Source organism: Chiloscyllium plagiosum, unplaced genomic scaffold (genome assembly GCF_037043375.1).
Source record: "Chiloscyllium plagiosum isolate Xiang-an unplaced genomic scaffold, Cpla_swu_hap1 HiC_scaffold_51, whole genome shotgun sequence".
Taxonomy (NCBI): domain Eukaryota; kingdom Metazoa; phylum Chordata; class Chondrichthyes; order Orectolobiformes; family Hemiscylliidae; genus Chiloscyllium; species Chiloscyllium plagiosum.
Window position 1 is genome coordinate 29,783,934 of NW_028270189.1, and position 16,882 is coordinate 29,800,815.

The following is a 16,882-nucleotide window of genomic DNA, read 5'->3' on the forward strand; positions in this document are numbered from 1 at the left end:
GTCAATAGTTTACCATCGGTGGAAAAAAAAGCCCAAAGGGCTTGAAAGGAAGTGAAAGTCATCAGCTGTTCACACTATAAATAGTGGAACACATAAAAATTACAGTGCCGATGGTTTAAGAAGGGCACTGGGAAAAGCTGTTTTCACTGCAGTGAGCTGGGACACACTGGGATGGGGGTTTTAGAAGGGCACTGGGAAAAGCTGTTTTCACTGCAGTAAGCTGGGACACACTGTGCTGGGGGTTGAAGGAAGGCACTTTGGGAAAAGATGTGGTAAAAGAGTTTAAGCCAGTGGCTTTCGTGAACCTGGAAAAGGAGACCCCAAGTAGAGCCAAGCTGCTGCAGGAGAGTGCACAGCCATGGCAGGCGAGAGGGTCACCGGGAGGGCGATATGAAAATTTATGTGGGAGTGATAGTGATATGTCGGAGGGGAAGGTGGAGTGGATAGGTGGGAAGGAAGATGGACAGTTAGAATAGTTCAAGAGGGCAGAGCTAAGTTGAACGGTTGAATCTGGGATGAGGTTGGGGAGGGGCGATTTGGAAATTGGTGAAGTCAACGTTGATGCTGCATAGTTTGAGGGGTCCAGTACTTCACCCTCCTCTCCAACCTATCACCATCAGACCCCACCTGCATCAAACTTCGCCTTCCAGGCTACCTTCCACCCAGCTCCACCCCCACCCTCCTATTTAATTCTCACCCCCTTCCCCCTCCCTTAACTCCCACTTTCCTGATGAAGTACGTATGCCTGAAACGTCAACTCTCTTGCCCCTCGGATGCTGCTGGTCTGCTGTGCTTTTCCAGAACCACACTTTTCAACTCTGATCTTCAGCATCCTAAGTCCTCACTGTCCGTTGGCCTCTAATAATAAGAGAAGAAGTATTTTCATTCTTTCAGACATGTTATTCAACAGCGTGATAATTTGTGAAATGGGGACAGAAATTAAACATTCCCTTATGTAACATTAGGTTGGAATTCCAAATCAAGGTTGGGGAAGCAACAGTGAGATTGAGTGACAGATTGTCAGTTCCAGGAATACAGTTTGTTCTTGGGAACGATTTACCAGGATCCAAGGTGGGAGAGGCACACCTTGTGGTGAAGAAGCCAAAGTAAGATCAGGGAACTGGGGAATTAAAAGAAAAACACCCAGGGATTTTTCCAGACTATTTAGTAACAAAATCCCACTGTCATAAGTTACAACAGGAAGGAAAACCGAAAGAAAAAGCCAAAGGAGTTGATGCACGGAAGACTCAGGCTAAAGCATTTCTAGTAGCTGGAATGCACAAGGACATGGTTAATTTTTGTTGTACATGTCATACATGCCAAATGGTTGTTAAGTTACAGGCAGTAATAAAACCAAAAGCTTTGTTGTCAATTCGAAGACACTTTCATGTGTGTTATGATTAATTGTGTAGCTCCCCTTTCTAAAATAGAAGTGGAAACCAATATCTGCTGATCCTAATGGATGTGTCTACCCGATTTCCAGGGATAATTCTATTATGGGTTGTTAAGGCAAAAAGGGAGGTAGAGGAGTTGGTAGCTTTCTTTACTCGCTGTGGGTTACGCAGTGTGATTCAGTCAGACCAAGGGTCTCATTTTACCGCTCAGCTGTTTAAGGAAGTCATGGATAGTTTTGGCATACATCAGTTTAAATCTAGCGCATCCCATACCAAATCCCAGGGAGTCTTGGAAAGTTGGCATCAGATGCTGAAGGAAATATTAACAACGTACTGTTAGAATTACCCGAATGATTGGAATAAAGGCGTCTCATTATATTGTTTGCCATTACAGATGCCCCAAATAAATCTACTCACTTCCCTTCCTTGGACTTAACATTCGTACATGAAGTGAGAGATCCTTTGAAATGAATTAAATATAAATTGACAGGACCGAAGTCGAAGATCTCACACTTGGATTATATATTTGAGGTGAGGGAGAAATTAGAAGGAGTAGGTGAGTTAGCTAAACAGCACCTGAAGAGGGCAGAGTATAGAGTGATGCAGGTGTCTGATAAAAACTCTGAAACTTTGACGATTTCCCGTGGGAATGATGTATTAGCATTGCCACTTGTGGTAGGAAATCTCTTCAAAGCCAGGTTTAGTGTCCCCTTTCAAATAAAAAAAAATATTGAGTCAGTTAACTATCTGATAAAGATACCAGAAATGATAATAAAAAAGTTAGAGTATGTCATATGAATGAATAATGCTCCAGCCACATTTAAGACTCAGGAACAGAGCTGTGGCCAGATGAACAAATTGTGCAGTTGATCTGTATGATGTAGTCATCTTTAGCAAGTGATTGAAAGCTCAGTTGTTACAGTTAGCAGAGCATGTTGAACGATTACAAGAAGCAAACTTGGTAATAAAATTAAAGAAAACAGAATTCACGAAGGGAGAGGTGACGTTCTTGGGACATTACATTGGACATGGGAGGTCGACCCCATGGAACACAAGGAATTTCCACAACCATCCTCGAAGAAAGAGGTGGTTCGGTTTTTGGAACTGTGGACTCTATCGGACATTTGCTTCAAACTTCAGCAGCATATTGGCACCCCTGAATGATTTACTAGCGAGAACACAGAATTGTGGTAGGCAGCACAATACAAGGAGGCATTGAGAATTTTAAAGCAAGATTAATCACCGCACCAATTTTAACAGCACCAAATATTTTCAAACCCTTTGAAAATTGTGATTGATGCGATGGATATAGGGGGCAGAAATGTATTGGTACAGAAAGATGATGATGGAATTGAATGGCCAATTGGCTCCTTGTTGAAAAAACTCAATATCTATCAGAAAAAATGCAAAATCTCCATTATTGAACAAGGAAGAATGGGTTTCATACAAGTTTAAGTTTCGTACTGACGTGACAATATTTTAATGTTTATATGACAAGCAAATTGGATGTGGACAACAATGACAATCCTCTCGCATGTTCTGGAATATTATAAGACCAGAATATGAGACTGTTTCATAGGGGTCTTATGTTACAGACTTTAAACTTACAACATGTACATTCTGTGGGTCGTATAAATGTGATAGCAGATGTGTTATCACGGAGTTAAAGGAAAAATGTGTAGATAAAATTTGCCTTTTTCCAGTGTTATATATGTGTGCAGAATTAACATGAATGGTATAACTGAGATTAATACAATAATGGGATTTCACAATAATGGGATTAAGAATTAAAGGAAAATAAATGAAGCCATCTTTTCATTCTGATGGTTCATTTTATTTCTGAAGAAGGGAGGTGTTATGAAGCCGAAAGCATGTCTGGTCACTTTAAGAATGAACGGATTTTGCTGAATAGAAGTACAGCCACAGATGCCAGCTAAAGGTCAGACTGTTCCAAATGTAACCTTTAGCTGGGAATTGGATAACTGAGTTTTGGTTGCTGTTTTGACAACAATTCAAATACAACCAAAGAGTTTAAATAACGCTTAACATACCAAAAGCCAACGGAAATCGATGTTATTGTTTGGACAACTCGAAAGTATGAGATTTATTGTAACATGGCAAGTATATAAACACAGGATTTTAAAACACTACAGGGAGAGCCACTGCCATCCAACAGCAGAGTAACTGCTGTAGAGCAGGAGTACTAACTGGTCATCTCAAACACTCTCTATTAAAGATACATGTTCATGTCAAACCTACTTGCAGTAAAAAAACAATGACCCAAGGACATCAGCAGCTGGAAGAGTGAACACAGTGGGGAAGATAGAGACTGTGTGGTCTTGAGAGTGTAATGTTTAATATGTGGGTTGTTGGAACAGCATAATTTTATAGATGTGGAGTCAGATAGTAAGCAGTTAACAAAAGAGGGGCTAGTATTTGGGAATAGTTGTTGTTTAGTGTTCACTATTAAAATTAAGAAATCATCTTGTTAATTTTCTTAATAATGGAAGATCTGTGTCACTCATATTTTAACAGAAGACGAGGTGAGGGTGTTTGGCTTTAATTAACAGAGGGGTTACACTCCACGTTGTAAATGTCCATCCACGCTAACCCCATTTCCCTGCAGTTGGCCCATATCCTTCTAGTCCCTTCTTGTCCACATATTTATCCAAATGCTTTTGTAATGTTGTTAATGTAATGCCCTCAACCACATTGCTGGCAGCTCATCCACGTACCAACCCTCTGTGTAAAAAAGTGGACCCTCAGGTTCCCTTTTATTCCTTCCCCTCTAACCTTAAACTGATCCCCTCTCGTCCTCAATTCTCTAAACTGCGGAAAAAGACTGAGAGCATTCACCCTATCCATACCCCTCATGATCTGATACAGCTCTATAAGGTCCCCCTCAGTTTCCTACACTGTAAAGAAAAGGTCCTAGCTTGTCCAACCTCTCACTCTATCTCAGACCATTGAGTCCTGGCAACGCCCTTGTAAATTTCTTCTGCACACTTTCTAATTTAATGACATCCTTTCTATAACAAAGGTGACAAAACTGAACACAATGCTCCAAGTGTGGCCTTACCAAAGTCCTGTGTAACTGCAACAAAAATTCCCAACTTATATACTCAATGTCCTGCCTGATGAAGGCCAGTGTGCCAAATGCCTTTTGCACTGCCCTGTCTACCTGTGACTCCAGTCTCAGGGAACCAACCACCTGTACACAAACGTCTTTCTGACCACGACACCCCTTAAGGACCTCCCATTCAACATGAAGCTCCTACCTTGATTTGACCTTCCAAAATGCAAGACCTCATACATCTACACTACATTTCATTTGCCATTTCTCGGCACACTTCCCCACCTGATTGAGGTCCTGCTGCAATTTCTGATAAACTTCCTCACTGATCTCGATACCACTTATTTTAGTGTCATCTGCAAAATTACCAATCATGCCTTGCACATTATCAACTAAATCATAGATAACAAACAGCTATGGACCCGGCCTCCAGTCTGACAAACATCCTTCCACTAAACCCTCTGCTTTCTATCATTAAGCCAACTATGTATCCAATTGGCCAGTTCCCCCAGCATTTCACGCGATATAACTTTCCAGAGCAGCCTGCCATGTGGAACCTTATCAAAGACCTTACTGAAATCCATAGAGACTATGTCTACCGCTCTGCCCTCATCAAATTTCCTGGTCATTTCATCAAAGAATGCGAACAAATTTAGGAAGCATGGTCTCCCACTCACAAGTCTATGCTGACTGCTCCAAATCGAACTCTGTGTAAGTAAGGGATGCACTCAATGGTATGCTGTCCTTCATTGTAAGATGATTCGAGTACATAAGTAAAACCATCTTCCTGCTTTTGTAAAGACTTGCTGAGAGAGTATTTGGGGCACTCTGTACAGATTTGATCTCCCTTGTAAGGAATCTCCTTACCACAGACACAGGTGATGGTAACATAGAATAGAGTGAAGAAGCTGAGTTTTTAATCTGTGGAGCCGTGAGAAACGAAGATATAATGATGCTGAAACACGAGGAGTGGCAGAGATCACATTTTCCAAAAGGTACATTGACAGGGTGAGAAACCCCATACTTTACCCAGGTTTGATTGGTTTGATTTATTGCCAGGTGTACCTCAGTACAGGGAAAAAAAAACTTTATTTGTGACCAGTGGAGGAAGATCATAGTAAGCATGGCCAGACAGAGCATTGGATAGAAATAGACTTGGACAGAGTAAGGCATACAGGTTACACTGAACAGGACGTGCAGTAGACAAGATCAACACGAGCAAGAGCAGCATTATTTGAACTTAGAGAGTCCATTCATCAGTCTAACATGACTTTCCTAATCGTTTATATGCCTAAATTAACTCTCCCCATGTTATTGTGCAGTCGGCGTGTGAACCCATACTGAACGTTAGGTTGCTCACAATCCCTAACAGCAGCCACAATACCTTCCATCTGAAACAGGTAGCCATTCCCACCAGCTTCCGCCCTACATAGAGAACAACAGGCTGTCTTCTCGGAGATGAAATATGACTTCTTGAGACTTCACACAAGACATATGGCTTCCATGCTCACCACTAGAAAACCACCTTAACGTCCCACGTGTGTATCATGAGCAACGGAGCCAGGAGGAACAACTGGAGCAGTCTGTCTGTGCAGCCTCTGCTCCATTTCTTCATCATGTTAGAGCGTCAATTAGGAGACAGTGACGACTGCCGATGCTGGAGAGCAGAGTCGCCAGTGGATTGCTGGAAAAGCACAGCAGGTCAGGCAGCATCCGAGGAGCAGCTGAATCGACGTTTCGGGCATAAGCCGTTCATCAGGAATCATCATCAATTACCTCATTCTGCCCCCGTGTAAGTGCATTGAGGTGGGAATGGCCTCCTACTCTTCCTGTGTAAGTGACTCAAGGGACTGATTGGCTTCTTCCTCGTCCGAGTGGACAAGGCCAGGGGCCTGGCTGGGTTACCCCTGGTTCCTGTTTGACAGCTCGATGTGCTGACAAGTGTGATGATGCTGTAGCTTTAAGAGTTTTTTTTTGTCCTGGTTTCTTTTAAGAGAGAGATTGAACGATTGTTACCAACCTGGCTAGTTAAGATCACTTGAGTAAACAGCGAGGGAAGCCTTGTGTTTATTTTAATGCAGCCTGAATGGGTGTGGCCAGCTCTCACAGATTATGATCACTGGGCTTTGGTTTCTCAGTAACATCAAAAACTATAGGAGTCTCCACAGAGTTGGAAGCTTCAGGGAATGTCTCCTGGCTGCTAGTCTCTCTGAATTTTCTCTTGGTGCTGATTTGAATTCCTGAATATTCCTTTTTGCCAAGGGCTGTGTTTATGGGAGTTTCCTATATTGGAACAGTTCACTAGTAATAGCTCCTAGATCTATTATTCTGTTAAGTTGTCGAATAGAATTATGTTATTCTAAATTCATCTATCTTTGGTTTTATTTCATCTTTCGTGTTTAAATAAATGGTGTTTTGCTTACCACTGTGTAGTTTGACTATTCACATTGCATCTGGAACAGATATTTTACATTTCCTTTAAAATAAGAAAACATTAGAGTCTCGTCGACTGCCTTAAAATATTTTCGAGGGGCTCTGGTGTTGTCCATCCCACTAGACCCCTTCTCTTCCTGAGTAATACGCTGGAGGCACTGAATGGGCTGTGTTCTTCTCCAATAGTGTCAATGGGCTGAATGGCTTCCTCATATTCTTGTGAAACAAGCGTGAGGTACTGAATGAACTCTTGTTTTACTGTGGCAATGTGCAGTGCTAGGCAGTGCTGTTACATGAATGTTATGGACCCTTTAACAGCACAAGTCTCAATGGAGTCTGGGTCTTGCTGCACATGGACACAGACCAGTTCCGGAGCTGATGGGGAATAAAATGTTCTGAACATTGTGGAATCTTCAGTGACCATCCCCACTTCTGATCCGATGGTGGAGAGGGTGGGGGTGGTGGCGGGGAGGCATTGATAAAGCAGCTGAAGCTGTTCGTAAAGAGGAAGCGACCCTGAGGATCTCCCACAGAGCTGACCCAGGACTGAGATGATGAACATCTTCCTTTGTGCCATGTTTGACCCCAAACATGGAGAGTTTACTCTCATTCCCATTTAGATTTGTTCAGCTCCTTGATGTCAACAAAAGCCAACCACTGTCTTGATATCAGGGCCAGTCATTTTTATCTGAACCCCTGTGTCAACCTCTTTTGTTCATATCAATAGGCCATGATACAGGAGCAGCAAGTGTTTTCTTCAAACAGGTGGGATTGAATGTCAGGATTTCTCTTCTCAAGAATGTTCGGGGAGCTAGATGACTGAAAGTATTTGAAGAGGAGGTAGATGGATATTGACCTGTCAGAGAGGTGAGGGCTATGAGGAATTGGGCATTAAAGAGGATTTCAGACCGAGAGAAGATCAGCCACGATCTTAGGGAAGGACAAGGCAGGCTTGGGGAGTGAACGACCTGCCCCTGTTTCTGATATTCTCACATTCTGTTATTGGAAAGTTAGTGGATGTTATTTTCATGAATGTTTGTTATTGAATTTTGCAGTCAGGAAGACCAGGCTTTTTTAGTGAGCCATCTCCGGGTGAGGTATAAGGGCTGTATTCTCAGTGAATTTGGGTCTACAACATGACAAACAAATGAAGCACAAGTTGCAGAGAGGAGAAGCTCTGTAAAGAGAGATGAAGGGGCTCTTTCATACCCAGCCTGGATTTTCCAATTACATTTCCCAAATCACCTCAAAGCGTGTGGGACAGACTTGTGGACCGAATAGTCCCCTCTGTTTTTGTGCAAAAGGTTATAGGAGTAAGTAGCCTCCAACTGTTCCTGTCTAGCAAGTATGAGGGGATGAATGGAACACAGGAACATGGGACTGAGGAGCAGGAGTGGGTCATTAGACACTTTGAGCCTTCTCCACCAGGCACTAAGATTGTGGCTGATAGGTTGTGGACTCAGCCACACTTTCCTGTCTCCATCCCATTACGCATGACTCACTTCTCTGTTAAATATTTATATAACGCAGTTTTCAATCAATGTGAACATAGAGGCATGATAAACTTCCAGCGAAGAGAATTCTGACTTGAAAGGTCCTTTCAGAATTTTGTGTCATCCCTCTTATAGAATCAGAGAGTCATGCAGAACGGAAACAGACCCGTTAGTCCAATCTGTTCACACTGATCAGATATCAAATCTGATCCAGTCCCATTTGCCAGCATTTGACCAATATCCCTCCTCTTTCTGATACTTTTTAAATGTGCGATTGTAAGCGCCTTCACCGCTTCCTCTGACAGCACTTTCTGTACACACACCACTCTCTATGTGAAATATCTATCTTCAGGTCCTTTCTAAATTAATCGCCCTCTCCCCTCCAACCTATGCTCTCTTGTTCTGCACTCCCCTACCCTGGGGAGCAGAGCGTGGCTGTTCAGAATATCCATGCCCCTGATGATTTTATAAAACTCTATAATGTCTCCTCTCAACCTCTGACACTCCAGCAGAAAGCACCTCAAACTAATCAGCCTCTCCTGACAGCTCAAACGTCCAGTCCTGGAATATCCGTGTAAGTTATTTCTGCAGAAAACCGAGTTGTATGCATTTTTCTTAAAGTGGCCTCACCAACATCCTGTACAGATACAACATACCACCGCAACTCCTATACTCAATGCTCTGACTGATTAAGGCCAATGTGCCAAATGTTTTCAGCACCACACTGTCTACCTGCGACTCCACTTTCTAGGAACAATGTACCTGCAGCCCTATGTCCCTTTTTTTCCACAACACTCCCCAGGACTTTACCATAAAGTGTATAATTTCTGCCCTGATTTGCCTTCCCAAACTGCAAAACCTCGTATTTATCTAAATTAAATTTCATCTGTCACTCCTTGCCCCTTTGTCCCATCTAATTGTCGTCTCGTATTCTGAGACAATCTACGACTCCGCCTGCCTGATGTAATCTGTAAACCTACTAACTGTGGCCCCAGTATTCACATCTAAATCCTTTACATAAATGATGAAATGCAGTGAACTCAGTACTGATTCTTACAGCACACTGCTGCTCACAAGCATCCAGGCTGAAAAATATCCCCCTTCCTTCAAGCCAATTGTGACTAGCTTCTTCTGTATCCCATACAGAAACTTACTAATCTGCCTATCAATCAGAATGAAATACTAGCTATGAAGATAGACTGAATAAGTCAGGTTTATTTTCACTAGAAAAAAGGAGATTGAGGGGGGGCCTGATTGAGATTTACAAAATCATGAAGGGTATAGACAGGGTGGATATAGACAAGCTTTTCCCCATAGTGAAGGATTCAATAACGGAAGGTCATGCTTTCAAAATGAGAGATGGGATGTTTAAGGAGGATACACGCCGTAAGTACTTCACACAGAGGGTGGTGGCCGTTTGGAACGCGTTGCTCGCAGAGGTGGTAGAGGCAGCCACGGTAGATTCATTTAATATGCGTCTGGACAGATACATGAGTAGGTGGGGAGTAGAGGGATACAGATGCTTAGGAATTGACCGACAGATTTAGACAGTACATTTGGATCGGCTCAGGCTTGGAGGGCGAAGCGCCTGTTCCTGGGCTGGAAATTTTCTTTGCTCTTTGTTCTTTAAATGAACACCTTGCTGAAGTCCATATAGACATGTCAACCAAACTGCCTTCATCAATCTTCTTTGTCACCTCTTCAAAAAACTCAATCAAAGTATTGAGCCATGATTTCCCATGCAGAAAGCTACGTTGTCTACCCCTATCAGCCCTTACCTTCCCAAATGTATGTAAATGCTATCCATCAGAATCTCCTCCAACAACGTACCACCACTGACATCAAGCTCACCGGTCTATAGTTCCCCGGCTTTTTGGGTCACTGTTTCCTTTTCTAGTCCCACTCCTCCACTGCTCACAACAGATGTTAAATGTAACCAGGTTGGTGATATGGCAGATGATATTGTTCTCAGACTGGGTCAGGGTCAGTTTTAGGAATAAGTCAGGCTAGTTTCTTTAATCTACTAAAACAGCATATTTATGATCCAGAGCAATGCTTCTCAAACTATGGTGGAAGGACGAATGGCAAACTGTTTGGATATTGCAAATATATAATCAATATTTCCCTTTCTAAAAACACTGACACACACACACACACACACACACACACACACACACACACACACACACACACACACACACACACACACAAACACACACACACACACACACATACACACACACACACACACAAACCGATAAACGAAATCTCTGCAATTTTAACTTGAAAGAGCTTTGTCCAGATATTATTGCAACTCATAACAAGGAAAAATTGTGAGATTGTCCAAAATGTTATTCTGCTTCTGAAGATATTGTACTCACACAGCTGCGAGCAATGGGATTTCATCCTGGGAGAGTTGGATTTGGCTGAATTCCCTTTGCTTTAGGCAGTGAGTAGATTTCAATGAATTCTGCGCTGCGAACACCCAAAGGGTAGCACGGTGGTTTAGCACTGCTGCCTCACAGCATCAGGAGCTTGGGTTCGATTCCAGCCTTGGGTGACTGTCTGTGGAGTTTGCACATTCTCCCCTTGTCTGTGTGAGCTTGTAATGGGTGATCTAGTTTACTCCCACAAACTGTGTAGGTTAGGTGGATTGGTCACGCTAAATTGTCTGTAATGTTTAGGGATTTCTGGGTTACGTTCAATAGTCAGGGGTAAATATAGGGGAATGGGTTGGGAACGTTGGTATGGACTTGTTGGGTCGAAGGACATGTTTCAACACTGTAGGGATTCTATAAAAATAAGAATGGTAACGATGACTGTAGAGATTTTTTTAGCTCGCCGACATTGCTGTGATGAGGAACAATGAAGGAGAGAGAGTGCAATAGACCATTCCTTCTCGGGCAGATTACATTTTCTCCCTCTCTGAGTTGAATCACACAGTAATGTCATCCTTTCCCAAACTGGGCCATGTGAGGTCTCCTTGTACATTGTCCAAACTATGTCTCCATCACATTCCCTGCTCCATGTAGGAGCAACATTGCTGCTGGCATATCCAGAGCCATACCCTTAGCAGAAAATGGTCTCGGTCGATTTGAAATATGTTGACATTGCCTTGCGTCATTAAAACATAAAATATTTAATGTATTCAGAATACCTGTGTTAATCTGAATGCATTTTTTAAAAGAAATAAGAAATTGCTGGAAAAGCTCGGCAGGCCTGTCAGTTCTCAGATGCCTTTTACATGTATAGTTGTACCAGGCTGCACCACTTCCTCTGGCAGCTCATTCCATACACACACCACCCTCTGTGTGAAAAGGTGCCCCTTAGGCCTCATCAAAATCTTTCCCCTCTCGCTTTCAACCAATGCCCCCTAGTTTTGGACGCCGCTAACCTGGGGAAAAACCCTGACTACTCACCCTATCCATGACCATTCTGATTTTATAAACCTTTGCTGCTGCAAAATGTGACTCCAATCAACACGAATAGCTGTACTTTCAGTCATCCTGGGCCTAAATTCTGAAACGCAATACTGACACCTCTTCCTTCTCCATCAAGTCACAATTTTAAATCCATTTTAATCAGTTTGTTCAGATGCATCACGTGATACATCTGTGAGCTTTACACCGAGACCGTTGTGCCTGGAGGGAGGGACACGAGCATCACTCAGCAATACCCATAAAGCTGTAACAGAATTCTCCTCTGTTTGTTCATCAACCCGTTCTGACATGCTGTGACATACCACTGCAGGACTTGAATCCAGGTCTTCTAGTCCAGAGCTAGGAACATTACCACACAAGTTCAGGAATTGTAATCAAATCCAGAGTTCTGGCTCAGAGGCAGGGACATTACCCACTACACTACCATACCCACATTTTGAGTCGTATTTTAGTGCCCGTTTTCAGCTCGGTGTGGATTTATTATAATCAGGTTACCATTACTGAACTACACAAAACACTTTGTATTGTTAAACAAATGCAAGATATTTGTCTCAACTGTAGGATATTGAGAGTATGTGCTATGCCATCGAAATTAACTATAAACATATTTAATTGCTATTATCTGTAGTCTGCAATATTAAGGAAAGAAATCCTGCAGACACACTCTGCCCAATGAAGGGTCTCAAATAGATCTTTATTACTGAACACTAGAGACGAAGGAAGAGCTTAATTTCTGGTCCCAAAACACCGATCACTCTTAGCCACCTCTAACGTGTGACGCCTCTTCCTAAAACCATGACATGACACCAGGCCGCTGATTACTGTCCAGACTCTCCTCCCCACCGACTGTATGTGCAATCTGTCTCTCCTCCCCCGAACCACACAAGGCAAACCAAGCTCAGGGTCTTTGTGAAAATCAAGGCCGGAGTGTGCAGGCTTCCTGGAGGGGATGGGCATTTTAAAATTGAAGAGGGAGGGGGAGGTGGCAGTAATATCACACAATGGGCTGAGGGGTGGCAGATGGAGTTTAGTTTGGATTAATGCAAAGTATTGAATTTGGTAAATCAAACAAGAGTAGGACCTATACAATTAAAAGTAGGCCTTTTGCAGTGTTGTAGGACAGAGACCTAGCCGTCAGGTATAATTCTTTATAATTTGCATCTTATACAGATAGTGTGTTTACGAAGATGTTTAACACGCTTATCTTCAATGGTCAGACCTTTAAATATCGGAATTGGGACGTCATGTTGAGGTGGTACAGGACATTGGTGAGACCATGCTGGAATACTGTGTCCAGTCTGGTCACCCTGCCCGCTCATTCTATAGGCACACTATCATCTGGGTGAAAAAGCTGCCCCTTAGGTCACTTTTAAATGTTTTCCCCCTCATCCCAAGCAAATGTCCTCTAGTTTTGGACTCCCCGTACCCTTAGAAAATACCTTGACTATTCACTTTGATATTATTAATCTGGAGAAGGTTCAGAAGAGATGAACCTGGATGTTACTGGGAATGGATGGAGTGAGCTATAAGGAGAGGCTGGGTAGGTTAGGACTTTTTCACTGGAGAGTATGAGATTAAGTGGTAACTTTACAGCGGTTTACAAAATCATGAGGGGTACAAATAAGCTGAAGGGCTGATGTATTTTCCCTAGAGTTGGGGTTTCAAAACTGAGGGATATTTTAAGGTGCGAGGAAAAAGATTTACAAAAGTCACGAGAGGTAAATATTTTCGACAGATTCTGGCTTGTGTGTGGAATGAACTTCCAGAGGAAGTGGTGAAAGCAGGGACAGTTACAACGTTTAAAAGACATTTAGATCAGTTAGGATGGTGCTGTGAGCAGCTGCCCTCTCCCTCCCCCTCTCTGAATGAATCCCTGTTGGTTTTCACCCTCTGCCAATGCCTGTGCAGTGGCGTGGAGAGGCCAGCAGAGGGTGGCATTGCATCACTTTAAGCACCACAGAGACTGCCAGACCTGCCCCACATAGAGACACACAGATACACACACGGCGTGAACCTCATCTGGTAACTTAAATGAAGCATAAAGAAATGCTCAATTCGCCTCGTAAACTGTTAAAATATGCGTGACAGATCTGCCAAATTCCACAATTTAAATAAAAACATCAATTTATTTTTTTAACACTGAAAGTGAACATTTTATATCAACTATTCACAACTCTGGGACCCTCTTTCTCTTAACTGCTTATTACCCGACTCCAGCTCTATAGCAATATATTGTTTCAGGGTCTGCCATCCTCTCATATGCACAGGTGCTTGTCGGCTCTCAGTTCAGAACAGCATTCCCACTCTCTTAAAGGTACAGTACACGCTTTCAACTTCATCACATTATACCCTGATGAATATAGATAAGTGGAACCTATCCACATCTGTCTTGCTCTGTGGTTTGTCAATATTTCATCTACTCTGTCTCGTATGTGTGAGGAATTTTGTTGCTCCATTGACAGCATGTCATTATTCGACTCTGTCTGTGGGAATATAACAGTATTTAATTTGCTCACACTAGTGAGTATGGCAGAATTTCAGTTGTTTCATGGGGACTGTGATGGTTGACAATCTCAGTGTTTGTAGATGGCACCGAACCTGGAAGAACTCTGAAGTCTATGGAGGACAGTGTGGAACTAGGAACAGGACAGTGATACGTTGGTGTAGTGTTCAGGTGCGAGGCAGATGGGGATCAATGCAGAGCTGTGTGAGGTGATGCACTTTGGTAGGAAAGACAATAAAAGACAGTTTATAACACGCTGTGCCATTATAAAAGGGTTGCAGGATCAGAGGGGCTTGGGTGCATATGAGCACAGATTATTGAAGATGTCAGGACAAGTGAGGAGAGCAGTAACTATCACAGATTAGTTTCAGTATCTGAGCTGTTTACAGGAGGAGGTGTAGGAGGGAGTCTCCGTGCTCCCTCCCTGGGAGGTGGTGGTGACGATGTGTTGTGCGCCCACCCTCCTGCCCACCGAGACCGTGGGGATTCCATTTGTAACAGCTCGACACAAAAGGGAGATGGCATCAGGGCCACGGCTTCTAAATTGTGCCGGGGGTAAACGGAGATGCCAGTGGGTTTAAAGTGAGAATTGCCCTTCACTGAACATTGCTCCTTACTCGGTCGGTGGGACGTGGATGTTTCAGAATCTCCATACCAGGCGTCCCAGTCCTCTCCGGCTCGTACCAGCGTACATGGCGGGGGGAGGGGAGTGAGGGAACGGATATCGGGCACTCTACCACCTGGGTTGGCCCTTTTTGTCCTTTTCCAGGCTGTTTCTCCTGGAATGGGAGGAAGAGAGGGAGAGACTGAGAATGGGAGTGGATGGACCTGTTGTTAGTGCTGGTGTCGGTGGGGAAACATGGGGAGGGGTTCGGAGGGAGTCAGTACACAGTGTTGGTGTGGGTAAAGTGGAGGGGGGAGAGAGAGAGAGAGAGCGCGATGGGGTGGAGGGGAAGGTGCTGCATGCAGTAGTGAGAGTGGTGGAGCATGAGTCTTGTTTGCGGGTAGGTGCTATAACAGATATACAGTGAGTGCGAGGGAGCAGAGAAGATCTGGTGACCCTTATCCTGACAGAATGGGGAAGGTTATTGATGCTTGTCCTGTATTGGTGGACATTTCCTCAGACTGCAGATACTGCACTGAGCTGGGTGGTGAGCTCAGACCATGCTCGGTGGGTCTGGTGGTTCTTGTAGTCCAGCAAGTAGATTAGCTGTTTGTCAGGATGTCCATGAATGTAGGGAGGCTGTGGACGTGGACTCTGTCTGTCTCAGAGAGTGTCAGAGAGTATCAATGCGTGTCTCAGGGTGTCAGAGAGTGTCACAGTATATCTCAGAGAGAATCACAGTGTGTCTCAGAGAGTGTCAGAGAGAGCGGCAGTGTATCTCATAGTGTGTCAGAGAGATTCAGAGAGTGCCACAGGGTGTCACAGTCTGTCACAGCGTGTCACAGTTTGTCTCAGAGTGATACAGTGTGTCAGAGAGAGAGAGAGTCAGAGTGTGTGACAGTGTGTTAGAGAGTGTCTCAGAGCGTCGGAGAGAGAGTCAGAGAGTGTCACAGTGAGTCTCAGACCATGTCAGGGAGTGTCACAGCGTGTCTCGGAGAGGGTCAGAGACCGTCACAATGTATCTCAGAGCGTGTCAGCAAGAGTCACAGTGTTTCAGAGAGTGTCACAGGGCGTCAGAGAGATAGGGTCAGAGAGTGTCATAGTGTGTCAGAGTTTGTCTCAGAGAGTGTCCCGGAGAGTCAGAGAGCGTCGCAGTCTGTCAGAGAGTGTCACTGTGTGACAGACAGAGTCAGAGGGTGTCAGTGTGTGTCAGAGTGTCACAGCGTGTCTCAGAGAGAGACAATATGTATCACTATGTGTCTCAGAGAGTGTCACCGTGTGTCGCAATCTGTCACAGAGAGTCAGAGATTGCCACAGCGTGATTCAGAGAGTGTCAGAGAGGGTCAGAGTATGTCACAGTTTGTCTCAGAGAGTGTCACAGTGTATCAGAGTTCGTGCCAGTTTCTCACAGTCTGTCAGAGAGTGACAGAGAGAGTCGGAGAGTGTCACAGTGTATCAGAGTGTGTTCCAGTGTCTCACAGTCGGTCCGAGAGTGTCAGAGAAAGTCAGAGAGTGTCATAGTGCGTCTCTGAGAGTGTCAGAGAGAGTCAATGTCACAGTGTGTAACAGTCTGTCAGAGAATGTTACAGCGTGTCGCAGAGAGTGTCACAGTCTCTCAGAGAGTGTCACAGTGTGCCAGAGAGTAACACAGTGTGTCTCAGAGAGTCACACAGTGTGTAAGAGAGTGTCACAATGTGTCTCAGAGAGACAGAGAGTGTCAATGTGTTTCCTGTCTGTCTCAGAGAGAGTCACTGTGCGTCTCAGAGTGTCAGAGTGTCACAGTGTGTCAGATATTGTCACGGTGTGTCAGAGAGAGCGTCAGAGAGGGTGAGAATGTGTCGGAGAGTGTCACTCTGTGTCTCAGAGAGAGTTAGAGAGTATCACTGTGTGTCTCAGAGAGTGTCAGAGAGTGTAAGAGAGTGTTACAGTATATGACAATCTG